This window comes from Pseudopodoces humilis, chromosome 19 (assembly GCF_049639895.1).
Source record: "Pseudopodoces humilis isolate 2021_Gansu_Grassland_sample_001 chromosome 19, ASM4963989v1, whole genome shotgun sequence".
Lineage (NCBI taxonomy): Eukaryota > Metazoa > Chordata > Aves > Passeriformes > Paridae > Pseudopodoces > Pseudopodoces humilis.
This window is the reverse complement of record NC_142218.1, coordinates 9874859-9901815: the sequence shown is the minus strand read 5'-3', so window position 1 is coordinate 9901815 and position 26957 is coordinate 9874859. Positions and strand designations below refer to the sequence as shown.

At 46.6% G+C, this 26957-nt stretch overlaps 1 long non-coding RNA gene across 4 annotated transcripts; it reads left to right on the top strand.

Moving 5' to 3' along the window:
- The first annotated feature begins 362 nt into the window (after positions 1–362).
- On the top strand, positions 363–26427 carry LOC106628276 (uncharacterized). Of its 4 annotated transcripts, none has more exons than XR_001331593.2 (4): positions 584–693; positions 772–981; positions 2091–2240; positions 24381–26427. It is a non-coding gene; the product is annotated as an uncharacterized LOC106628276 (long non-coding RNA). The 4 variants fall into 4 exon arrangements; XR_015774184.1 differs by lacking the exon at positions 24381–26427 and adding an exon at positions 2462–2731; XR_015774185.1 differs by lacking the exons at positions 584–693; positions 2091–2240 and adding an exon at positions 363–489.
- The last annotated feature ends 530 nt before the right edge of the window (positions 26428–26957 follow it).

Genomic DNA, 26957 nt, shown 5'->3' with positions numbered 1-26957 from the left:
CCCCGCGAAACCTCGGGCCGGCACAGAGTAGTAAGATGAGCTCCCTCTTTATTTGGCCTAGCTAAAAATAGCAGAGGGGAAAAAAAAGGCAGAGTCAGGACCCTGCAGGACCAGTAGTCAATGGGCTGCGAGGAGCGATTGAACTCCAAGCCCTGCTCGGCAGGCTCCAGCTGACGGGCTATTTTTTGCCGTGGTTGACTAAATATGGTCAGGGAGGGAAGAGCAGGAGCAGGGGCCGCGCGCCCGGGGGTGCGTGTTTGGGATGCTTCGTTGGGTATATAAGCACTGGAAAGGTGGACTCGCGTCCTGACCAGAGCTCCCCCCTTCCCTCCGCCAGCCCCCCCAGCCGTGTGCATCCCCCCGCAGCCTGACCCCCAGCCCGGGCTGACCCCCGGGAGACGGGGGGGGGGGGGGGTGGCAAGGAAGAGGAGGAGGAGGGAAGGGAGGGGGGGCGCAGGCACTTGTGCCGGCGCAGCCTCTCGCATCAAGGTGTGCTGCAATCCGGGCGGGCACGGTGGCTGCTCCTTAACCCCCGGCTGGCCGCGGCGCTGCCCGAGCGCGCTCCCCGCCCGCCCCGCGCAGCCCCCGCGGCACCGCGCTGCCTCCCCGCACCCCGCGGCACCGCGCTGCGATGCGCTGCAGCCGCGGCCACCGAGGGATGGAGTTGTGGCGGTGCTGGGCGGCGGGGGCGAGGTAAGGGTGGGTGGGAGGGGAGGGTTTGCCTGGTGGATTTTTTTTTTTTTAATTTTTTTTTTTTTTTTTCTCTCCAAGTGAGGACTAATCCCATCCCTGGGCCTGCTCTCTGTTCCCTTCCTGCATTAGAGATTGGCTATAAGGAGAAGGCTGACGGCTGCAGCATGAAGCGCATTATTACCTTGTGATTCCATGACCCTCCTCTATGCATCCCTAACTCTCGAAAGCTGATTCAGCTTTCAGCTAGTGCTCTGGTGAGTCCTCTGCTGCAACAGAAGCTCCTAACTGGTATGTCTTCTTTTTTTTTTTTTTTTTTTTTTCCCCTCTCTTCTGCTCTCTGTCTTGCCTTTAACCGCTACCAGCTCAGCTTGGTTTAAACACTTTTCCTGGCCAATGCAGGACTGAGTGCCCATCCAACTTACCCGGGGACTTAAATGTGGGCTTCTGCATCCGACAAATGTATGTGTGTGTGTGTGTGTCTGTGTGGGGATGTGCTGGATGTGTGTTTAATCTGTGGATCGCTTAGGAAACCTCACCCCCCCCTCTTTTTTTTTTGTTCTGCCGTGGCATACTCCGCATTTTAGAAAAAAACAAAAAAACAAAAAAACAACAAAAACTAACAAACTGCAGAGCAAGCAGTGCACTAGAATAATCTGAACTGAAATGTTAGAACTTTGACATGCAACCGTTCTGCAAGGTTAAACCGGCCTTTAAATGCCTAATTCAGACACAGGCTGGCTAATGACACCTGGGGGGATTGGGGCTTTATTTATTTATTTGCAACAAACTAGTGCTATGAGCTGATATCAGGCAGAGCAAAAGGGTGAAATGTGGTTAAACTTAGCCTAACTTGCAATGATCTCAATGCTGTGGTGATTAACTCTTAAAATGCTGAGAAATGAGTATTAATTACAGGCGCATGGTTTGTGGACGATATGAAAGGGAATATGGGGAGAAGGAGAAGTTAGGTTTCCCTGCAAAGGTTTGGAATTCAGGTTACATGAAGTGTAGCATCAATTGACTGTTATTGCTTCTGCAACTCAGAGTTGACTGTGGTCATTATATTTTATATGATAGTGGTGGTACCTATCACATGAATATACAGGCACCAGTTTGGTGAGGTGGATACTGTGATGCACACACACTCAGGCAGATTTAGGTATGTTTTATAGCATGCATATGGATATTTTATAAGCATCTTTATGCACAGGTATATAAATGCTATATCCAAGCAGGTGTAATGTATCACCCAGACACAGCCCATCTCCAGGCTGTGTGGGGAGTGTGGATACAGGTATATGTGTGCCTGTGCCGGAGGGAGTGTGCACTGTGTAATTGTATAGGCAGAAATCTGTGATTTGTGCTGTCAGTTTAATTGCTGGGTTCCTCTCGAGCAGATGGTTGTGTCTGTGGCTCCCAAGGTCTGAGCCCAGTCTCTCTGCCATGGGCTGTGCTGGGACAAGTGCCTGCCTCCACCTCGGCCCCGCTGGCGTCTCACTTCTCCAGTGCCCAGCTCTGCACAGGGGCTGACTTCAAAGTCCCCAAAGGTTTGTGCTGCACAGCTTCAGTTTGACTTAGCCACTTGGACCTGAGCAGCACCTTGAGCCTGGGGCAGAGCTGGGAGATAATATACAGCATGTTGCTTTCCGTCCCTCTCACCCCGCTTCTTCCCCTTTCACCCTCAGGCAATACCTCAGGCTCTTCCCTCCCCTTTTATTTGCCCCTTGGCCTCTGCATGATCCAGGTCTCCATCCGTTTTTCTCTCCAGAACAGCCACAGTTTTATTGCGCATGTTTTTCTGCCAAGAGCAAGCGTAGGAGCTCAGCGAGACCAAGTGGGTTGAGGATAGTGGCTGATGTTCATCCACCATCACTCTGCTCCTGGTGGTAGCTGGAGGATGGGATCCACAGGGTGCCTCTGATGTTACATTAAAGGCACCATCATGGCCATTTGTCTGCTCCTCCACCAAAAGGCACAACCCTGTAAAGCATAAGATTCCACCCAGATCCTCAAAGCAAATTTAAATCGCCACCATGAACTCTGCTGCTGTGGTTGTGTCATTGTCTTCCATTCTAGTAAGGATTTAAAAGGTCATTTTTTAAGAGCTCTTACACAGGGCTCGCTTTAGGTGGCTGGCAGCTGCTGTCCCACTGGTCTGCAGAATTTGGAGACTGTTTAGGACAGACCATGTCAAATGCATTTGAGGAAATCAAAGTGGGTACAAGGCGCAGATGTTTAACAGCCCAAGAAGTCTAGTAGCTGTCCTACTGCTGTCAGTCTGAAGGAAATTCAATACCATGGAGTGCTTGGCTGTGCAACACCCCACCACTTACACTTTTTGTTGTTTGTTTGGTTGTTGTTTTTTTTTAATCTGAATCACTCAGACTTTCCCTCACACTTTTCAGCTCTCCCTTTGCTTTAATTTCACTGCAGTCATGCATTACACCAGGGCCACAGCTCCATCTCTTTTCCCTTTAATCCAAACCAAAGGTTGAAATTTGCCTTCAAATGAGACAAATAATGATGGTTAAAAGGGCCAACAAGCTGAGGCAATGAGAGGGAAGCTGCACAGAGCCAGGAGCGAGGCGTGTGAGGGGTGTGAAGCGATTTTGGGGGCTGGGGCTGAGCACAGCGGGTTTACACCCGGGCTCCATGCGGCCTTTGCTTTCCAGTGATGCTGGAAGTCGATGGGGCGCAGGGAAATATTTGCTCCCCAGCTGGCAGTGATATTTTAAAAAGCAGCGAGAAGCATCGATGCAATTAGGTATTCCAAAGTGCTTAGTTTGCCACTTGCTAAGTTTACTTAAACCCTCTTTAAAGGGTTCATTAGAAGACTGTGAGGAACGGTAAAATTCATTAACACGGAGGCAGCCATTGCACATTTGCCTGTAAATTGGTATCGATGGCTGTCCGCGGCGGGCGCAGGTGAGGAGGCACCGTGCCCGCCCTGCTGAGCGAGCAGGCAGCGCCCGCCGTGACCTCCGCCGCGCTCCTGCCTAAATCCTGCCCATTATAGTCTCCCATTCAGCCCGGCCGGCCAGCGCAGCCCTGCCACTCGGCCCACATTGTTCAGGGAGCTTTAAAGCTCAGCACGGCTGCGAGGGAGGCGAGGGAGAGGGGCAGAGGCAGGGGCAGGGACAGGGATGCGTGCGGACCGAGCCTCACGGGGCACGGCGCGGCGCCGGCCAGGGCGCGCAGGGCTGCGGGGAGAACTCGGCAAGGCTTTGGCCCGAGCTCCCAGCACCTCGCTTTGGCTGCCTTTTATGTCTGCAGGTCTTCCCAAAGCCCCTTAGCTGGCGTGGAGCTCAACCGGATGAGTTATTAGAAGCAATTTTTCATTATTTTTTTTTATTTTTAATGCCCTGAACGCACCAAAAGGCATGTGCTATCTTTTGGGGGTTGCTTGTCTGCGGGGTAGTGTCTCTCTCCCAGTGACCAGCAGAGGAAAAATGATTGGATTCACTAGGTAAGATGCTTTCTTCTTTCTATGCTTTAATCTCTACTTACTGATAAAGCAATCGCGTGTCTGGGGCTGATGAGTTCTCTTACTCTGGCGAATGGAGCAGCCCTTCCCGGTCGTGGTTTGTAAATCAGTAGCTGGCCATTCGATTCTTGGCTTTCTGAAAACAAATTGGCTTTTTGTTTCCAAATTGTAGGATGGAGGCAATTGGGAATTGATACATATTTAACTTTCTCCCACATGGCTTTGTCTGAAATGAAACCTGTGTGCGTATACAGCAAAGGCTTTCCTCTAAACCACATTTTGGTCTTTTTTAAATGCTAGAAGTTTATGATTTAGAATGAAACACCTACTTTTTAGGTGGAGTGGGAGGCTGGCTTTTACTCTGTGCCGTTTAGGTTTCAAAGAGCCCCTGCCAGGGCAGCCACTGGACCTCTGCTGCTTTGTGTCCAGCGAATGATGCAGTTCCCCTTCCCAGGACCCAAAATCCATCACCTGCCGAGGGCTCAGCCCAGCATTACCGGGGAGGATCGGGAGCTGGGCTGTGTGTCTGTCTGCACATGGGCTGGGCAGGAGGAAAGTCTGCTGGTTTGAACTGAGCCGTAACTCACTCTCAGGATGTAAATTGTAAATCAGCGTTATTTTTCCTCCTGTGACCATATAAATGCGCATATTGAAACTACCTGCTTGAGAGACATACTTCTTTATATGCCCATATGAACCTGGCAAGCTATGGAATGTAAAGAAGTATGTATTTCAGGTGGGAATCCTTCTCAGAGGAGCAATGTGTGACCCCGGGCAAGGCGGGGGAGAAAGACAGACAGATTATTTTATATTATTATTTTTTTTTAACTGCCTGACCCGGCAGACTGACTGGGGAGTCAATTGATGATCTTGTTCCAGCGCGTGTATTGTTCTGTCACTTTGCCTGTGTCAGCAGGTGGAAATGCTCATCAGGACATTAAATATTCAATATGCTGACTGCGGCATGGGCTTTGAAAGGCGATGCCAGAGGAAAGCTGGCTGTCCGCTCCTGGGTTTTAACAGGGATGCAGGCCAATCGCTCCCTTTTCCTGCTTCCCCACCGACCCTTTTTACCCCCAAAATAAGGTTGGATAGCAAACAGAGCTGGCTGATCTTTGAATCTAGGAATAACAAAAGGAGATGGAGGGTGGGGGGAGAAGAAGAGAGAGGAAAAGGAGACAACAGTTGTGACTTGGGTGTGTTTTAGCTTTAAATTTGTTTGCAGATTCCTCTTTTTGAATCTTTCCCGCATTAAAACTTTTTGTGTTTAGAACTGGTGAGAAGGAGACCTTCCCTGTCAGTGTGTGAGCCATCGAGTCAGTGGATCATAGCTAAAGCCAGAGGAGTGCCCTGAATATAGGGGTCTTATTTTCCCAAAGGAAAATAAGAAAGTTAGACCCTTTAATTCTGGAAGCCTTTTCCTTTGTAACATTTTCCAATGTAAAATAGTTAGCTATTTTTCCAGGATCCTACAATAACGTGGCAAGATAAAAGGAATTTGGTTTAAAGACACGTTTAATGTTCTACCTAGGCGGGAGTCACATCTGAGGGTTTAAAGCTTCCAGCCCCAAATTTCCTCATGTTTCTGTGAAGTTGCAATGATGTGAAAAGCTGAACTCCTCAAAAAAGCCGCTCCCCAGTTTCCCAAACTTTGGTTTCCATCTCTGTGGGGCCGCTGAGGGCAGCACTTTGCTTTTGAGTGATTTCCCTGCAATCACAACCCCGTCTTGGTCTTGCTCACGGGCTCCTCATCGTTTGGTTGGTGTGGTGCCAGGACATGTCATGCAGAGGTTAATCAAGTCTTTACCATGGCAGCATCCTCCCCCCGGCATGAGGAACAGGTGAGGTTCTGAGTTGGGATTTTGGGGAGCCTTTATCTGTCTCTGTTCATGGTGAGCACCACCATCACTTGTTCCACGTACACCAAGGGGGATTGAACTGCAAGCAGGTGCTCGTGAGTGGTGGATGAGGAAAGGCAGGTTGGGCTATGGGAGATTTCCTACCTGTAGGATTTGTGGGGTTTATTGTGGTGCTTCTTGTTGTTGTTATTTTTGTTTAAATTAAATACCATGGCTGATGGAGGCATGAGCAGTGCTGAGCCCCTTCCCAGCAGAGGAGGAGCCTTTGTTTTTTTTGCCAGGTGGCTTTGGGAAGGCTGGGTTTGCGTTGGAGGATGGATGGTTTGCACATTATCCTGTTGGCTTTTTCTGATTCTCTGGCTGTGCTGGGCCCTGAAAAGCTGGGGTGTTGCTGGCTGGCAGCAGCGCAGTCCCTCAGGACCCGGCTGCAGGGATGCAGCATCCCCTGGGCTCAGCCCCACCAGCAGCCACCCTGCCTGGGGACAATCCTTGGCCCCCATGACCCCACAAGGATCAGTCCTGTGAGTGTCCAGCCCCATTTTGGGGTCAGACTTAAATACAAGACTGGTGGATGCTGGGAGCTGAACCCAGGCAGAAGGCACCTGGTACCATGCAGGACTGCAGTTCTGCTCCTTTGTAAATCAGCAATGTTACCTTGAGTCTCTGGATGAAAAATGAGGACAACTCTCACCATTCTGAATATCACACAACATTATATCTAATATATAATTTATATATGAAATTCCCCTCCTTTCTTTGCTGACCCTTTGTCCCACTCCTTCTCATTTCCCTTCTCCTTCCTTTGTTCCTTTTCTTTTTCTTTCTTTTTTTCCTTTTTTCCTGTCTTCTTTTTTATATTTTCTTTTTTTTATTATTATTATTTTCTTTTCTCTTCCCTCCTTCTCTGTTTTCTTCCCCTTCTCAGCACACGTTATACAAAAACCCCTGTGCCACTGCACGTTGCTCTTGCAAAGGTGTTCATGGTTTGATTTACAGCATATACCTGCATTTGTAATGCAATTTTTATCTCCTTCCCCCCGCCTCTCTGAATTAATACGCTTGTTAATCACATGGAATTGCTAACTTTAGGAAGTCGCTAAGTGCTCAGATTTATTTTTTATGTAAATATTTTCAAAGGTATAATTCTGAGCGCTGTCTCGCAGCGTGGCAGCGGAGGTGGCAGGGGAGGCTTTGCCATGGATGGTGTCGCCTGGGCTTGGATGATGTTAAAAATGAAATGGGGTGGATGTGGGCCCCCAAGAGCCATGGCAGCCTTGCTGTTGACACCAATGGAAGCAGGTGATGGCCACAGGCCTTTGCCAACCACTTTGCGCCGTTCTTCTGCTCTTCAACCCATTTACACCTCTTCGGATTAAACCCTCGGCTGTTACATTGCACTGGGCCCGCTCTCTTTTACAGCTAAATTAAAACCACTTCTCTTAAACTTTTTATAAACTGGTGAGCGTCTCCTGGCCTTGAGTGCTGTGGTGGGTGTGACACGAGGAGCACCCGTGCTGGACCTGCAGCGCTGGGATGCTCAGGTGCGCCCATCCATCCTGCCAGCCGAGGACTGTGCAGCACCAGGCACAGAAACAGGAGCTCTGAGAATTGTAAAAGCCATAAATCCAGTGGACCAAATTAGTTAAATTTTTCTATTCTATGCCTCACAAAATCCAGCCGTTCTGGAGATGAATTCCCCGCATGTAAGCGGAACTACCGGCAGGTACAAGATGGATATTTCGCACGTGCACATGAGAGCACAGGGACAAATTTGTGCCATGCGGTTTTCCCTGGCGGGTTTTTCTTTTTTCTGTACTTCTGAGTGTTTGTTACATTGATGATCCATTATTACAGTTGTTACTATTACTTAATGTTGGGAGACAGGTGGTCCCATAAATTCTAGCACCCTCTATATTTTTTTATTTTTTAAAAAAGGGGGGGCATGTTTGCAATTCAAGTTTAATAGTGCATTCATCAAGAGCAATAAAGCATTTTATTGCACAAGTATTTCAAGGGATGTGCTGGCCCTGGTAAAAGCATTAGTAAAGGGGTGCATCAGCAATCTCATTTAAAACTGTCGACCCAACGTGAAAAATGTTGCATTGAAGAATAAACTGCTATTAAGCATGATTAGATTGACCTGCAGGACAGATATTTTAGCTGCAGCAGCACAAGTCGATCAAAGTGAGCATCGCTTAGATTGCAAATTTTTTTTTTTAATGCCCTAAATTAAAAATGAAAGAGCCTCAGAATATTTAGGACCAGAGTGTGACTTTGGGGGTGAGATTTGTGCATTCGATTCGAAGCAGTTTGGGAAAGTGGGGAAAGGGGGAAAAGGTATTAATTGCTGCCCCTTTAGCATACATTGAAAATATGTTACTCAGATCAACCAATCAAAAAAGAAATTGTGCTGACTCAGCACTCGGGCTAGTCTGCACGTCCGATTGCAGAAGAGATCAGCACTGCACTGCAGTATCTTTCCCTGCCTTTGACACCAGCCTAGCTGGGCAGGGCTTCCCTTGTGTTTCCCAGGACTGGTTTAGGCCAAGAACAAGAGAAGGCCCTGAAGAGAGGAAGAGAGAGTCTAGGTTGCACGAGCCTCGAGCTGCTAACAATCCTTTTTAGTCAGTAAGAAAGAGCTTCCATGCTAGGTTTGCCCTGCCAGATGCAAGCGGCATGAATTGCTTGGGAATATATCTATTTTTAAAGACTTTCACCACATCTTGCACTTAGCAGTGACTGTGGGCGAGGGGGTGGTGTGTTCCTAGCAAGAGAAATATCCTTGTTCCTCAGCTCGGATCCCTCCCTGGAAAGCCCAGGGCTGATTTCAGTGCCGCACTGGTGGCTGCCTCCCAGAGAAGATGCTGGGTTAAACGTTTGCCGCTTGATGCTGAAGTTGCTCTTGACCTCAGCCAAGCGGGCAGCGATGCTGAGAGCTGCCTTCCCACTGGGATGTGGGGGGTCACGCTGAGAGCAGCCCAGTGCTCCAAGAATGGGAGCCAAGAGGGAGCATGGACTCCCCTGCTGGCTCTCTGGGGCTGCAAACAAGTTGTGTAGCTCACCTGCCTCAGTTTCCCTCCAAGGCAAAGTAAGTTCTTGCTGAGGAGTTGTTGAAACTGTGTTTGCCCTGTGAGGCTGAAGGAGGAGGTGGCCAAGGTGAGTGAAGGCAATGACGTGAGGCTAAGATTGTTCTCGTTTGGTTGGCATTGGCTTGCAGAGTTCTGCCCGGTGTGTATGTGGCGAGATGGCACTGCCTACCTGGACTGTGCCCCTCTGCCATCGTGCTGTCACGCTGAGGCTCATCTGTGCTCCCCACACCTTGGAACAGGTGCAAGGTGTCAGGTGTGGAGGCTGGACCTCAACTGTGAGCCCACGGAGCCATGGATGCCTGGGAGGTATCCCAGTAGGATGAGGGATGATGGGGTCTGTGGGATCCCCCAGCACCGTGGGCACCACCCCATGCTTGCTGGTCACCAGCGTGACCGTGATCCTGCGCTGCTGGGTGACTCTGCCGATGTCGGGCTATGCCAGGCTTAACCAGCCGTATGTGCCCAGCCCTGAGCACCTTGATGGGCACCTACAGACGGAGCAGTGTCCCTGTGGGCTGCTGTCTCCTGAGCACTGCAGCACCCCGTGATGCTCTTGAGGTGTTTTTGCCTGCACTGTGTAAGCAGCACCAGCAAGCATCCCTGGGTTAGTCTGTATTTTTCCAGAGCGGTCTGTACGGAGGAGCAGCACTGGTGGATGACCCCCTTGTGTGCAAGGGGAAGGCTTTCAGACACAGATATGTCTTGACTAAAGCAGGATTTGATAGTCAAAGGTTTTAGCAGTTGGAACAGTTGCTGGTGGTGCTCAGGAGGCTCAAGGGAAGCAGGCGACTGACATCTCCAACAGATGCAGGGTTTTCCTTTTTTTTCCTTTTCCTTTTTTTCTCCTGAAGCACAGAGCCGTGCCTGTAAATGCCTCACCATGCCCAGATATGGCCTGTGCTGGGACCTGTGCCGCTATCTAAAAAAGCCCTGGGCAGACTGATGAGCCTGGGGGAACTGGGGAACAACTGCTATAAATAGTGCTCATTCTCAGCTGCCCTTCTGGGGGGACAGGATTAGGTGGCATCTGGGCAGCCAGGAGGCGTGGGACTCGTGACCACCAACCGCAGAAGTCACCCAGCAGCTGTAAGGACAGGAGCCATCCCTGCAAAGACCTTACATAGGCAAGTCCACCCTGGCATTTGGGGAGTCGGATAAAGCCACAGGAGCAGGAATCCAGTGACCTAAGAGCAATTGAGAATAAAGTTCACCGCAATGGCCGGGACAGCGCTTCCAATCTGAGCTGTGACCTGGCATTGGAGACAGGACTTGGCTTTTGGCTTTTCAAGCTGTTTGGTGCAAGCAAAGGAAGGTGTCAGGAGAGAGATGGTGGCACGGGAAGCAAAGTGTCACAAAGAGCTGCTGAGATGAAAAGACTGGTATTCCCTTCTGGGAGGCTGCGGGTTAATTTGCTTGTTAATTTCCTGGCATCGAGACTATTGGAAGCTCTGATTTAATATTTGTGTTTACCTCGGGTAAACAAATTAACAAAAAACCCCCAAGTCTTAATAATTTAAGACACCAACTTGATTGAAGCTAGCAGAAAGTAATGAATCTCATGCGGTCATTTCACTCCCAACCTGACAGGAGGTGGGCAGTGCCTGGAGCCCGTGGCCATGGGGATGTAAGGTCCCTGAAAGTGAGGACTGCAGGAAAGTGAAACAGCTTCTGAAAGAGCAGAGGAAAACTGTGTTGTGCTTGAATTAAGCTCAGAGTATTTGAAGAGAAAAGATGGAGCAGGGAGCGGGAAAGGTTTGGCCAGACAGAGGAGGTGGTTGTGCAGGTGATACCTGCAGGTTGTCCTGAAATGTGTGCAGTGGGAGACTGGGGATAAAATCGTGGAGCAACACTGCAGCTTGTCCCTGAGCAGGTCTGCAGTGGGATGGGGACTGGAATGTGACTGCAGGGTGAGATGGGTGTTTATGTCCAGGCTTTGCCCCTTCTGTCCCTCACGGTGTCAGGGCTGTGCTGCACCACTTTGGCTTCTTTAAATTAAGCCAGCTTTGTCCGAAAGCCTTGTCTTCGAGACAATAAGATGCACCCGCTGAAATCTATTGTGCCATTTTTGCAAAGCCCAGCAAAAGTCGCCCATGCACCATCCCCTCCCTGTCCTCCACGCTCATTTGGCCTATTTGAAACTGAATTTATTCCTGGGAAGGTCCCCATCAATTTGCCTTGCTCTTTTGTTGACAAGTTTATTAAAAACCTGGGCAACTACATATTAAACTTTTATCAGTGTCGAGGAAGAATACGTCCTTTGAGCGGCCACAAAAGTTATGGATTGGGGCTTAATGTTTCTTGTTCCACCATTTGGCTGAGTCAGCGTAACAAATAAAAGCTGCCACTTCTTTTTTTTTCCCTTTCTTGAGAGACAGTTCTTTTAACAGTGTAAGTAACTGTGTCCAGTAATGCAAAAAAGGTTTCAGGTCTGGGTAAACATGAGGGTTTTTGTTTCTCTCTGTGCCCAGAAGTCTTTAATAATTTGAATAACTAATTTAAAATAAGAAAATATGAACCCTGGAGAAAGTTATTGCTGCTTAGCTCTGAACCAATACTTTTTGGTGAAATAACTGTTAGTTGATAACTATGTATATTGAAAAATTTGCTGCAAATTAATAATTGTTGTATTGCAAGTGATGTGCTTTCATCCAGTGTGAGGGCAGGAAGGGGTTGGAGTAATGTTTGGTTGGGGATGTCCCTTTGCGCCGCTGCAATAGGGGATCTTCTCTCTTTTTCTTTAGTCATAAGATGAAACAAAGAGGAGGGCAATATGTTGCACCAAAGATGTTAAAAATAAAGCGTTAGAATTGCATAACCTAGTTCCCATTTTTCCGTGCAGCTGAGTTTTTCGGAGTTGAAAGAAGCCTGAGAAATAATTGGTGGGAAGGAGTTTAAACTGATATAACAACAGTCAGGCAGGGGGGAAAAGTGAGCACTGGGGGACTAAGCCACAATTCTTAAAGTCTGCTGGGCAAATAAATAAATAACACAGCATCTTTCTCTGCCTGTCACCGTGTCCAAGGATTTTTTAGTTCTCAAACAGGTTTGCTGGCATAATTTGTCAAATCCAACAGGGAGGTTTCCGTGTGACAGCCGATCGTTTTTCACCAGGCACAGTGGTGCACCAGAGCCATCCTGCCAGCTCGGAGCAGCTCCATAATTAGACAAGAGTTAACATTCCTGTATGAGGAGGCTCGTCCCTCCTGCCCAGGGCATGGCACAGCCCGCCAGGGCCCATCCTGCGCCGTGCCCGCGGCCGGCGGGGAGCGTTCCGGACAAATCCCTCTGCCTCCAGGAGTTTATCTGCATCACCATTTGCTCCAATTATAACTAATTGGACACATATTGCACTTTCATAGAATCTAATTTTCTATTGATTTTAACGGGACTGCTGGTGTTTTGTACTATTAAGTGGTATCTTGTATCAGTTGCAGTTGAAAAACGCTGAGTGCACTCCCCTGTATGGGATTATGCAGTCAGCACATGTTTTAAAACCTGTTTAATTGTTAGGTCCATAAAATGCACAAACTGTATTAGGCTTTGTTCTCTTTCGAAAGTGTGAGTAACAAAACAAAAAAATCCAACTCCACAACTATTTCCACAGCCAGTTTCAGGAGGTGCAGCTCCCAGAGACCTGCTCAGAGCCTTGTGCTTCGGGAAAAGAGCTTTGGAGGGACCATCTTGATCCCACACAGAGCCAGCTCCCTCCAGGTAATGATGCTCTGCATCTGCATTGTCGGAACGGAGCAGGTCCATCCCTGACTGCTATTTTTACAGGAGGCCTAGGACCAAAATTTGGGTTAAGACAGAGATAAGGTCACTTAAGATGCTCTGTATAACCAAAGAATAAGGTGATAACTTATGATAAGTGATAAGGTGATAAGGTTTGGGATGTTATTCCCTGTCACAGGAATTGCCAGGTACCTTGGCAATACACCCAAATAAAACCAGACTATCAAATTAGCCATTTCATTTCAGCAAGTACTCATTGAAGTAGGGTGAAAGCAACAGTCCTCTGGTCAGCACCATTTAAAGAAGAGAAGATTTAAAGGAGAGATTTAGGGGAGGAAGGGAGAGGTGGCCTGGCAAAGAGCATTTCCAGCAATGCATGGGGATCGCTGGCTCAGGGATATTGGATAACAGCAATTGTGGTGGAGAAGGCAGATTAAAGGAGATGGAAACAATATTTTGGGGCAGTTGAGTTACCCCAGGGTGCTGGTGAGTTTGCTGTCAAGTTGCTGCCTTTGCTGCTCATTAGCAAGAACCACGTTCTGTTTGTTGGAGACAGGTGAGTTCATGAGGGTGTATAAATTAAATAGACACTTTATTAAGTTCAGGTAATAGTTTGGGTTTGAAAGACTGAGTGGCTACTGCAATGTCAGCAACTGCTTTAGTGCACAAAGGAACTGAATGCTTTTTAATTAAGTCAAATAAAATCCAAGCAGAAGGCTCTTGAGCCTTGTCTGGAGTCTACTTTTTGGGTTGAACATCTTTAATTTTAGAAATGTTAATAAAACACAGTCTACTTTTTCCCTGTAATAATATCAGTTCAATTAATATTTGATGTCTGTAAGGAAAAGGATAAAAGCAGCGAGCTTGTATTTTCTGGTTTACAAATGGCACATTGGGCAGAATCCTGCAACTGTGGCATTGATTTAAACATCCTTGCAAAGACACCATGCAATAAAGTTGAATCATCTGCAGTATAAGTATGGCTGTTTGGGGGAAAAAATAGCAATGTGAGAGAGTAGACATTTTCCTGTATTATCAAAAGCCACTTCATTTTGAGGAAATTTCCTCCAATTTAGTAATGTTTGGATGGAAATCAAATAACACATTAGCTTTGGGAAAGGGGGAAAAAAAAACTTCCAAAGCTAATTACAAAGGGAATGTGCACTTCATTAAGATAAAGCTGTAGGAAATCAATGTTCTGTATTGTTGTTTTTTCCTTTTGATTGGATTTTAGAATGATAAATTGTTCATGCATTTGATCTAAAAATGATTTGTTTATTCAGATGAAGAGCAACAGTACTTTGTCTCATTTGGCCTTTTAGCTTATAATGATAATGGATTGGAGGGCTCCTCATTTCTCAAAAGTGTATTGGACTGGAATAGGCAGGAGATTTCTGGACTCAGAAGGATGGGCCCCATGCAAGGGTTCGTTGTAGGCTAATTCTATTGCATGTTGAATCTTCTGCTTCATTAGGAATATCGACAAATGCTGATAAATTCTTCGGCTTTTCTGTGCTGTCTGTAACACGTCTTTATTAGAATATTGAGGCTGAAGTGGAAAGATCTGCAATAGAGGAGATTCTCGTGTTGGGTACTACTGGTCCTTCTTGCCACAGCACTGGGGGCTTTTGCCCATTTTCCTGGATATAATCATGGGCAGCACAGCCTGCAGGCAGGCACAGGCAGCACACCAGAGAGGGAAAAGCCAGGTGTGTGTTTGTTCTGCTATTTGGGCTTTGATTCACCTCTAGCCCCTGGCTCTCACTCAGCTGCCCATGGCTCTCCAGTGCCATCCCACAGCTCCTGTAGGCTGTGCCCAGCTCGGGATGGCAGGGGCAGGAGCAGGGTGATGTGCAGGGAGGCACCAGCACCTGCTCCTTCCATACCTTTCCAATGCAAGACCCAATTTAATGAGAAGCAGATTAGACCTGACTTTGCTTTGGACACAAATCTGACTGTGCTGGAGGTTGAGGTTTTGGGCCTGGTTTGGGGTGCTGTTGCAGGCTGCACTTGCAGCATTGGCACAGGCAGGAGGGGAGAGCACCACCGATCCCTGCCTGGCCGTCAGGATTGGCAAACTCTGCTGCCAGATCCTGCCTGTTGAATCTGCTCATTTGGAAATGAGCATTGCCTCACTGGAGAGATCAGGGGCTTCAGCACAGCTCAGACCTCTGACCACATCTGTAATCCATCTTGTTAGAGTGGCTGGTACAGCCCCAGAGCCCAGCCTGGCAGAGACCTGGGCCCTCCCTGCTGGCAGGCTACAAGTCCCCGTAGGTTGCAGCCCTCTCCAGCTTTATAATGTGGGCTGCTCTTTCTCAGCTGCTGGGAAAGCCTCACCACCAGAGAGACAGCATTAGTTTTGATTAATGGCATCTAGAAGAGAAAACCTAATTTTCTAAAAAGGAAAACCTTACCCATAACTCACTGCAGAGAATTTAAACAAAATGTTATAGAACATCCATGCCGACTCACATTGATTTCAAATATGTTCCAAGGCACTCCCTGAAGCAAAGCAGGGGGGAGTGGGAACAGCTCTGGTCCCCAGCAGAAGATGCTCAGTGTAACCCCACATCTCTCTCCCACAGTCCTCCTTTTAAAGGACTGACCCCAAATCAAGAGGGCTGGGACAGTGCAGACATGCCTGGGGAGTGGACTGTGTTTGAGGTGGTGATGCTCAGGCAGTTTGATGCACTCTGTCCCAAAATCCATGTGCCCATCAGGGTTTAGCTCTGTACAGCCTTGGTGGCTAATGGCAATTCCACCTGTACCCAATCACCAGTAAATAATTACTTTCCTTTGCCTCCAGTAAGTTACCAAAGGATGAATTTGATACTTCCAGGCCTTCACTGTCTAAGTTTCCATTTAGTTTCTTGTCTTGATTGTCTCTTGAAAAGATACCTCGAGATAACTTGATTAAATTAATTATAGAGCTCTTTTAAAAAAACTATTCTCTCTCCCTTTCTCTCTCCATCTCTCTCTCCATTTATTTATAGGCAGCTTAGAGTAACGGGTTTGGGCAGTTAAGTGATCTGCAGTGCTTACCGTGACAATGCGAAGCCTGTAATTCTTCGGGAGATAAAATGCTGGCCCACTTGCAATATTTCTGTGTGCAGAGGTTCCAAGCACAGGTGCTTTTCCCTGGTATCATCTTGCAGCATGGTGGGCTGCGAGGGAGAGGGGGGAAAAGTCACCTTTGCCTTATGACGCATATAAATTCTTTAAATAGGTTATGCACATGGCAATGTGCAATATCTGCGCGTGGCTCCGGGTTAAGAAGGAAAGGCCTGACTTTATTGGCTCCCACTGCAGAAATGATCAGAGCTGCTGTGATTTTTAAATTTGATTTACCGGGTTATTTTTAGCAGTGGGGTGTTCATGCTGCAGGGCTCTCCAGGAGAAATCAACACCCCAGTGCTGAGATGTGAACCATCACAGGAGTGACTTGGACAGCAGTGGTGTAGCAGGGACTTGCTTTCCCCCTTTGGGGACAAATTGCCAGATTATGAGAGTGCAAGAAAGAAAAGCTTTTTTTTTTTTATTCCCCCCCATTCATTCCTCCCTTTTGTTTCCTTTCCACCACTTTCCTGTTGGTTTCTGGTGATGGCAAATACAACCATTGCTTGAGCAGGTCTTAAGCCTCCTGAAAATGCTGATTTTAATGCCAGATGAGAAAACACAGGAGGCTTCACAGTAGGGAAGCAAAGCTTGCTAACCTCCAAAAAAACATTTCAGGTGTTCCAACCTTTTCCCTCCCATTTTTCAAGGAGAGCCCTGAGGGGAGAAGAGTTCTGCAGCCTGAGTTCCTTGGCTGTGGGCTGGGCTGGTTGTAGCAGACGACAACTCTGCTGCTGAGTGTTAGGTGTCACTTCAGATACCGAAACACAGGGCATGGAGGAGGACAGCACACCATAAAACGCTGAAAGGAAAGGAGGCAGGAGGTGATAATTAAAGCACCTGGATGAAAACAATAGCCTTTACTTATGTCACACTGTAATAGCAACGTGGCTCTCAAAACAGCCAGAGCCAAATATCAAGTTTAAAAATGCTTCAGGCTGATGGTTACTGCTGCAGACTATTCCACTGCTGTTCAACCTGCCTCTTTAATTCAGACCCGCTCTTCAGCCGTAGCCTCTAAGAAGCTTAAATAAATCCTGACTGCCTGAAAGTGAAGCCATTTGAACCAGTGCGGCATCAGGCAGCAAGTTCAGAAGAGGTCCAGGCAGCTGGGAAAGAAAGGACCCTGAGGAATTCTCTTCTCTGCTGCCACAGCCCATGAGGCCAAATGCTTTGCTAAAGCTGGTAAAATGGAACCAAATCAACTGTTCAATGGATTTGGTCCCCTTCAACCAGCTGTAGCTGTGCATTGATCTCTCAGACGCACCTTGGAGGATGAAACACTTGGACCTGACCAGGGCGGCTCAGGCAGAAGACAAATGGCCATTTGAACACTGCTGATAAGGAAATGATGATGATTGGCATCTACAGATCTATCACTCGGGCTCTAAACTGGTGGGCTGAGCCTGAGTCATTATGTGGTTGCCAGTCAATTCTGCCTAACGGAGACCACTCAAGATTGATAATTCCTATCACCCTCCTGCATTGATCTCAGCTGTAACCCAGTGTATCCCCACTGCAAATGCTGTGCATTTTCATATGTGTTTGCTCATGCCCACCCCGGAGCCCCGTGCCTCAGTGTTTCATCTGCTGCAAGGAAGAATAAAGGTTTTGATCTGAAGTTCCCTCCTTGTGTTTTGTACTACGCGCCGAGATGCTCCTTCAGTAGCTCTAGTGAAGAAATGTGCTGTTACAGGGCTACCAGAGCTGGGAAGGAGTTGGGAATAACAACTGCTTCCTCACTGCCCCAAACTGCAAATATCCACTAGCCAACAAATGTTTCTTTGTTAATGAGATAAAAGCTGTGCTCCTAAAAAAAGAGTTCCCTGTTTCACTTTGTTGACCTAAACGACTTGTAAAGTCCCTACCCCAGTCTGGTCCTTATAAGCACTAATGTTATGCTAATGGAGTTAAAGAAAATCGCTCACTTTCCCGTGTAATAATGATTGGTGGGAAAGTAAGCTGGGCGTCATCCTTTCCTAGCCATCGTAAATCTATAGGACTCTCACCAGCTATGAATATTGCAGCCTTAATGAGCCATTTGGATGCAAAAGTCTGATGGGAGATTTTTCATGTCTTTACTTCTTAGCAACACCTGGCCCAAGTTAACCCCTGGCATGAGGGTGTGCAGAGATTTGTCTCTTTTCACAGGCTAGAAATTAGGTTTACTTCATTTCACATCCCTGGTCCTTTAGGTACCGTTTAAGTGTTCTTACTAGGGCCAAAAGTATTCATGTGCTTCAAGATAAGGAGTCGTTTGATGGATCTGAGGCTTAACATGCATCTAATATTTATATCACTGGGTATTTAAAAGGCAAAGACATGAGGAGCAATGTTACTGCAGGACTGCCTTTCCTCAGCTAAAAGGAAAATAGTGCTTACTTGATCCTGCTGGCTCATTTTTCTGCACTTTAACAGTGCCTAAACATCCATGTTGATATCCTACTGAAGTCTACATGTGTTTTTTTTCCCCATATACTTCAGTCAGATCAAGCACATTTTCCTTCTTGCCACCAACTGATTTTTTTTGGAACACGTAAAAGAAATTACAGATTGTATTTTAATTAATTAATCAAATTTATTTATTTATCTTCACAATTGCATCATCTTTCTAAGCACCCAATGATGCACCCAAAAGGGCTTTGACCTGGCCTGATAAAAGACTTGAGTGAATGCAAAATGCATTTGTTGACGTTTTTGCCTGCAAACAGAGGAGAAGGAGCAGCTCCAACAAAGCCCTGTATTAGCGTGGAGCCAGTCTGTAGCCATGGGTAGTTCGGGTGCTCGTTGCTTTCCAGTTGAAGCCTCACAGCACAGCTCTGCCCTTGGCAAAACAGCCAAGTGGCCACCACTTCTGTAACCCCGAGTCACCTCTTGACACATGATCTGTCCTGGTTGCTTTGTAGTTACCCATGCTGGTTTCTGTGCACTACTCAATCCCAGTTCCTAACTCCCATCTCAGAAGAATCAAGCAAAGGCATCTGCTGAGGCAGAAACCACTGTCCACACAAACCACCTCAACGCTGCCACTGCCAGTCCTGAAATTCCTGAACATCCTTGGGATGAAAGCACAAGGGAAGGGAAATCCTCAGCACAAGTCCCTAATTGCTGGTAGTCTGGGCTGTGAATGATGTCGGGACTCCAGAGGAAAAGGTTGAGTAGAAACAGATGCTTCCAGCAGGTTGTGGCCTGGGTTTCCAAAATACCATGCTCCTCCCACCTGCTCCCACAATCTGGGTTATTTTCTCTTGTTCCCCAGGGCTGCATCCAATGTAAACAACACCATTATTAACATTCTTCTTTGGCAATGATAATTAAGTTACTAAAAAATGTCAAATGGGGAAGCTGGCGGCATTGCAACTTGAACAGAACTAGGGAATGTAAGTTAAAATTTTCTTTCCTTAAAGAAGTTTGGTGCCCCCAAAGCCACCTTGAATTGCAGGGAAGCTTCCACTTCTCTGGAAGCAAGAGGACATATGAATATACAGGGATCCCAAAAGTTGGGCCATTCATTTAAATGCCTAAATGTGGATCCCACCTTCAGGCACCCATGCTTGAAGATTTCTGGCTGTGTTTTTATTGCCTAATTATGTCTTTATGGAATGAGAAATTCAGTTCACTTAGCATGGAATTTCTATAACAATACAGCCAATTATGGTCTAGTCAAGGAAATATCAGGCCTAAGAAGAAGGCAGCAGGTAGACTTCAGGGGAGCTCTCCAGGGACTGATAATGTGTAGGAACAAAAGTAAGGCATGGGCCAAAACATTGTAAATATCCTTCTCAACAATTTTTGTTTCAGCCCTGCTCTCCCAAATCCTTCCTGCCGCAACAGCAGGATTTGGAGCTCGCTGATATCTGCCCTTTGCAGCCGGGAGGTGCCCGGATCCTGAACCTGTCCATGGTCTGAAAATTGGATGTGCTGCAGTCGATTTCCCATAAAGCACAGGAAGAGAGGAAGTCTTACAACTGACTTTGAAAATCCCAGGATCAGGTCCTGGCTAAGTCATTAGAAACCTTTAGCCAAACATCCTTAACTACATCAAATCTAATTGTTCCCCATATCCTCTAAGAGGCTGCTCTGATGGCTCACCAGACACTGCTGGTTTCCTGGAAACCCTATTAGCTTCTCAAACAAGGCAATCCTGAGGACTCAGTCCTGCAAAGCTTTTGTGCAAATATTAAATAACAGCGAATAATTAGCAAGAATAATCCTTTTTGCTTGACCCTCTTCTGTAATAAGGACCTTTGTCGGTGAATGCAAACGTTATTTTGAGGAGCAATTCATAATCTAGAGCTGCTGAACACATCAGCCTAAATACACTAATACTCTAATATCCGTATTTGTACAGGACTTAAGACAGACAAAACCAGGCACATTCTCTGTCCCAAAGACCTGAGAGCATTCGCCAGTCAAGGATAGGAAGAGGAAGTGGCAAAAGAAGTGGCAAAGAGGGGACCCACTTCTGCCTTTGTTACATCTTTAAGTGTCTCAGGTGCTGTGATCAGATCAGCTGGATTCTGCCCATGGAATTTTTTTCTGCGCATCCTTTTCTTCACCTGTTTTTCTTTTATTTATTTATTTATTTATTTCTGAGAGGGGAGAAAAGAAAGGACAAGCAAGCCAACAGGCAGATAATTGTTCTGTGCTGACAGTTTGTCAAGTGATGGAAGCACAATTTTAGTCAAGAGATCTGCGTTACAGCGGCGAGTGAGCAGAAGTCTCTTCCTTTCCTCCCAGATGGCATTGACATATAGCCTGAAGGGGCTATCAGGATACAAAGCTAAAGATGGTTAAAGACATTAAAAACTGTACAATGTGAGCACCATCTACACCAGGACCATCATCTAGGAGGAAGATTTATCCTGACATATCAGGCAGAAGTCAGATCTTCTATTGGTGTTATATAAAGTTGTTGAGCCAAAGGTATTTCTGAGATAGACAAAAAAATATATATTCCTGCTGCTAACCATGTCTTTTCCAGTAGGTCTTTATTGACTCTTGAAAAGCTATGACCAATAAATGTAATGATCTGCCTTCCCTTTTCTTTCTGGGTGAACAATATCTTCTGCAGGGTGTTTATCACTGCGGGCAATGAGTGGCTTGAGCCATTCCTGTCTAACTCGACTTCCCAGCAAGACATTGAATGCATTCTCTTCATCACACTGTTTCTCATATCCTGCTAGGGCTTTTGTTAATGATAAATATTGCACTCAGGATAAGATTATAAATCTTGCCATAGGATGGAGGGAATTTGAATTCTCCATTCCTTGTTTTTGGTGTTGTGCAAGTTGCTTAATTAATTTGCACAGAGAATGGGCTTAATAACATTGCATTTTTCAATAAGCAAGCAGTGCAGCTGGAGGGACAGAGAACCACGAAGAGAGCAGTTCACCTGCAGGAAAATATCCTCTACTTCCCCCATCAGCGATAAAAATGTCAATACATTGACACAACCCCTAATTAAAAATGACTGCCATAATCACGCGTATCATAGCCGTAGGACATTGGTTTGGATGAAACACAAACAGCTGGATGTGCTGCACATGTTTTCCAAAGGAAGAAAGGCTTGGATGGTGGGATCTCCTGCACACCCAAGCGAGAGCAGAGGAAGGATCCCTCAGCTCCTACGCGCGGGCTGCTCCTTCACCGCCCTTCCCACTGAGCTGAACGACGGTGACTGCCTGCACGGCCTGGGCTGTTTGCAGCCAGGAGATGAACCATGTCCACGTGCCCTTTTTTGGCTGAGGTTGGAGCAGACGTCCTTCCCTTTGTGTCTGACGTGGCCAGACAGCAGGCGCGTGGCCGGGCGTAGCAGCCTGGCGGCTTCATGCATTACCTCAGCTCCTGCAGCAGTGCTGAGCTGTAGTAGCACCCAGCCTGGGGTGTGGATACGTCCTCCTTTCCCTCACAAGGAACAAAATCCCTCATTGTGGGGTATTCAGCAAGCAGAGGGACAACAGAAAACAGCTTGTTGATGCTCCATGTAAATGATATTATGCAATTGGCCTGTCTGGATCGGATATGGATATTGGATATTGGATATTTAATGGTTGGACTTGATGATCTTAGGGGTCTTTTCCAACCTGAATGATTCCAAGAGAGATTCCCTATTTTAATGTTCAACTGCTCTTGCCTTATGCTTGTGATACCCATGTGCACCCAGGGATCTCAGCTGGCTCTAAGCACTTGTCTTTTATTCTACAACACCAGAAATAAGCACTGAGATGCTTCATGCAGCCCTGGGGCGGAAAGGTGGGACTGCACCACAGAGCTGGGACTGAGCAGAAGCAGCATCTGCTACAGGGGGGCTACAAGGGGCTGAGTAAGAGAGTGATAGGGGCACAGCATGGCCAGTCTTTCTCTTGAAGAAACTCAACACCAAGGGCTTCTTTCCCAATTCCACATGGGACAGTTACTTCACATCTCTTAGCATCTCTGATAAAATCTGCCTCCAGCTCCTTCTGCCCTCCCATCTTATAAATCATTTTGTGCAATGCCTGACAGATGATTTCTGCTTTCTCCTGCACAGAGGGACAGGAGTGGGGGAAGAGTGAGAGAGGGAGAGATTTGAAACTGTTTCCCAAATATTCCAGTGTCCAGGCATGAGCTGATATCCTGCCAGGAGTAAGAGGTGGCTCTGTGCAGCACTCACTCAGGAACAAATAATGAATGATCCTGAGCCTCTACTCAGCACAGGGAAAGGAATTAATTTCTGTCCCCCTTTTGTGGATCACCTGGAAAGTACAGGCACAATCCATCTTTCCATGGCGAGGATCATGGCCCTGTGAGCCAAAAAAAGCCTGTGAAGGACAAAACCTGGGACAACCCTTTGAGCTGGGACATCCGTCAGTCACAGAAAGAAGCAGGAAAAGAAAGAAAGAAAAAAAAGAGAAAAACACCAAATGACTTTAACTGATGTATCTTCATCTCCTGAGAGGGAAGCTGGAGCTAAGCCTGGTGTAACATCCTCACTTAATTTTGGGGATGAGCATTTCATTCCCAGCTGCCTTGGAAGTGCTAAAAACTTCACAATAATACCTTTTCATCATTTAAAAAATTCCATTGTGATCTCCAGCCTGCAGTGTCACACCAGACGATTTAATGTGGGGTGTGAGTAGATTTTCAAGCATAGACAGATTGATTCATGAGTGAATTAATCTGATGCATCTTTTAAATGGAAAACTGACATAATTTTCCATCAGAGACCTGCTAATAAAGCACATTTACTTGGTGAATCCATTTTTTCCTGTACTAAGTGCACTATATAAGGCATAAAACTACCAAATCAATAACCAAAGAGTATATAAAAATGAGACTGACAGATCAGAAACCATGGGTGAGACATCCTCTCCTTGTCTCCTTGGGGGACTCTGCTTTTGCTGCTGAAAACCACATTCCCACAGTCTTCCCAGGACAGCAAGGCTGCAAAACCCCAGGTGTCCTTGCAAGTCCCAGAGGGGACTGAGAGCATTGAGCCACCTGCTTCCAGGGGTCTGGTGGCATCAGTTCTCCTGTAACCCTCCCTATTTTTAGAAGTAGATAGTTTGAGGGGGTTGGGTTTTTCTTTTTTATTAGTTTTTTTATATTATTATTGTTGTTGCAGAAGGAACTGGGTAGAAGAAATGTGTTTAAAAGACAAAGACATCTTCCAGTATATTTGTGCAGGGAGCCTGCCTAGGGAATGTGCACAAACTCTCCTTTTTTATTCTTTAGCTGGAGAATAGAGCTGGAGCTTTAGTACAGCAGCATGATTTCAAAGGAAATGCCTGCACAGCCTTCCCTCTGCAAACACTGCAACCATCATTCGATCAGTGCAATTCTCCCGTGTGAGCTAATTTAACAAGCGGTTGCTTTGCAGGCTGTGGAGAATTGCCTCTTACCTAATAATTCTGCTAATTTGCTTAACTTTCCCAGATTGCAAATGGCCCTGCTCTGAACAGGCAGCTCTCTAAATGAACCCCCAGACAAACTCCTGACAAGAGCCATAGGAAAGGTGGATGGCTCAGGAGGTTAAAGCTCACAGTCTTTTATTTTGACCTTTGGGCTAGCATTCAAATTTGCTTGTTGGGAAAACTGCATTCAGCATGTATTTTCTTCAGGGATTTACGATACCCTTTTGCTTGTAATTATTCTCAGTTGATGTCTTCCATAAATTAAAGAGGCTTGTATTAGCAAGCTCCAGTCCTCTCAATTATCTTGCAAAAGTCTCCTTTTTTGTGGCTGGGAGCTACCCCACCAGGATTGCCATCCCTGCAAAGCTCCTGGTCCACGGCTACAGGCAGAGAAATAAGGACTGTACATGGGTAATACTAATGTCTGAGCAATCCCAGAAAGAAATGAAAACTGCAGTAAAGGTAAATGTCAGACTATTTAAAGACAATGTTAACTATTGATTTTTTAAAGGAGACTACCTCTTCAAAGGATGGCAAGCATGACTTCAGATACAGACGAAGCAACCCAGACGGATGGCGGAGAGAGGGAGGCAAGGGATGTGGGAAGTGAGAGGTTTTCCCAGAGAGCAAAATGAACCCTTGATGAAGCCTCTGGGATTAAAGAGGTGGCTTAGTTCTGTCACAGCATCCACCCTTCAACCCGTTTAAGCACCATGCCTTTTCCAAGAAATGAAGGGCAAAGAAGCACTGATAAGCAATAAAGAGATAAGCAGCAAAGTACTCGTTTCACTGGTGTTTCCCAATGAAAAATGAACCCTCGAGCACACCCAGTGATTTGTTGTCTAAGTAGCAAAGCTCACCCAAGTTCCTGATTTTGCTTCCAGCAGAGATGCTCATTGCTCATTCTCACACCCTGGAGCAGCTCGGACTCATTATCCGGCACTGGCGCTTCCCTCCTGCACCTGTGAGCTTATACACGGACATATCCATTTTCTATATACATGTATCCATCCTTGCCTTATGGCCCATGCTGTGATATCCCTGCCAAAGCATCCCGGAGCAGATATTCCTGGCTGCGGGCGCCTGCATCTGCAGGGAATTGTTCCTTTCAAGCTGCAGTGCAGAGACAATGCTGTACATGGTGCTTTGGGAAAATAGCACGATAAGAATTTAGTTAGGGGAGTTAAAGGTCTTCCAAGGCTGCTTTTCAAAAAGGATAACTTCTTATCTCGATGGGTGTTTTCGGAACAGGAGGCATGAAGGATCTAATCCAGTGAAGTGTAATGTCAGAGAGGGCAAATTAAGTTTGCATTTGGATACAAACTCTCTTTTAGAGGCAAATTTGGCTGTTGAAAGGAAAATTATTGTACACATCTACACAGCAAAGGAAATGAGTGGTGCTGGGGGGCCACTCCTCACGTCAGCAAGCTTTGACATGGGTACAGGAGAGGAGCAGACCCTCCCAGTGCCCTCTGTTTCCCCTCTAGGAGTCATTTGGATGCTTCAGCTTGAAGACCCCACAGCTCTTATAACCCCAGCTCCCCTTCTTTGGCAGCCAGCTCAAGAAAACCCCAGTTCCTGGTATCTCCTAAACACAGCAGCACAACATGGTATTACTGCCTGGGGTAGCTTTTGGTTTAGATGAATTATTTCAATAAGAAGGTCTTCAGACAGTGTTAAATGACAGATAATATAATTTTTGAATGTGAGGTTCATCTGAATTTTATTTTCTGATGTTTTGACTCATTGACTTGATGTCTCTCTATTATGCACACACCTCTGGAGATGTTGCTGGCAATGATTATGCATAGCATTGAGTTAGTGAATAAAACCACTCCAGGAACTGCTTTACAGATCACAGTATTGTTTTCCCTATAATTGTCCCACAAATGGTGGAAGTTATATGGAGAGAGCAAGATGCTCTGACAGACTGCATATTTTTGCAGTGTGCATCAAATCTCACTTTGGCCTCTGAGACTTATTTCTGATGGTTCTTGGGGATTTAACTTTAAGACCAATGTATTTTAGTATCCATATACGCTCCACTGTTCATGTCATCCGGCAGCAACTGAGGATGAGCTGTCTCCTTAATATGGATGAGACACCAATTTATCTAAGTTATCACCTCCCAATCTCTCATACATCTCTGCTGTTAACTGCTGTGTTTCTGACATCCATACCTAAACTCTCTACAACTTCTTCTCCTTCAATTGAAACCATAAGTAATTTTTTGGCTGGAAGTTCTTGATATGTAACTAATGGCTTCTTCATCTCCCGGCTTCAGTTCAACCACGAGGTGATGGAATCAGGCTCTGGACACTGCATTTTACACTCACAACTCTGCATAGATCCACGCAGCACACTAAATCAGGGTGTCTTTCCAGCATCTGAAAATATATGACTGAATTAACATGTGCCAGGCTCACGTTGAACAGCACTGCAGCCCCGTTGTGCACAGCCCCAGCATTTGTCTGCGGAGTCAGCAATACTCTCCCCCTTCCTGATGCATTCCCAAGCCAGCAAAACTTAGCCCTACTCTTGGTATTCTCTTTATAGAAGGTCCCAGTGGTATTATGTATCAAATAAAGGTCTCATTACTTAGATTCTGGTTCTTCCATGCATTGCTCTCGTTAATCATTCTGGTTTTCAAGCCTGTGCTACAAACCATTAGAACTGCCTCGCCTCCCACCTCTAAATTAGAGATTCCCTCCTCTGCCCCTCTGTGCCACAGGGGCCACCAACACCCTGGGGACCACTGCTGCTGCTGCTGGGCCAGTGCAGGATGCCTGGGGGCCTCTTGGCCATGAGCTGTGGGCTTGAGTCTTACTGCAAAGGGATGGTGTCTCCTTTCTGCCCAACCTCATTTTGGGGCCCCTGGGGGAGTTTCCACTGCTAAATACCCCACACTGCCAGCTTTGTGCTGTGCAGCATCTCTAGATGCAGCCCCCTCCCAGGTGAAAAGGAAAACTCTTTGGTTGTGCCCCAAATCTCTCAACTGAATCCCTGACCTCCCTCCAAAATTGTTGGTAACAACTGAGGGCAGGGAATCACCTCCTTCTCCCCCATTCCAGTTCCCTCTGGGGTTTAT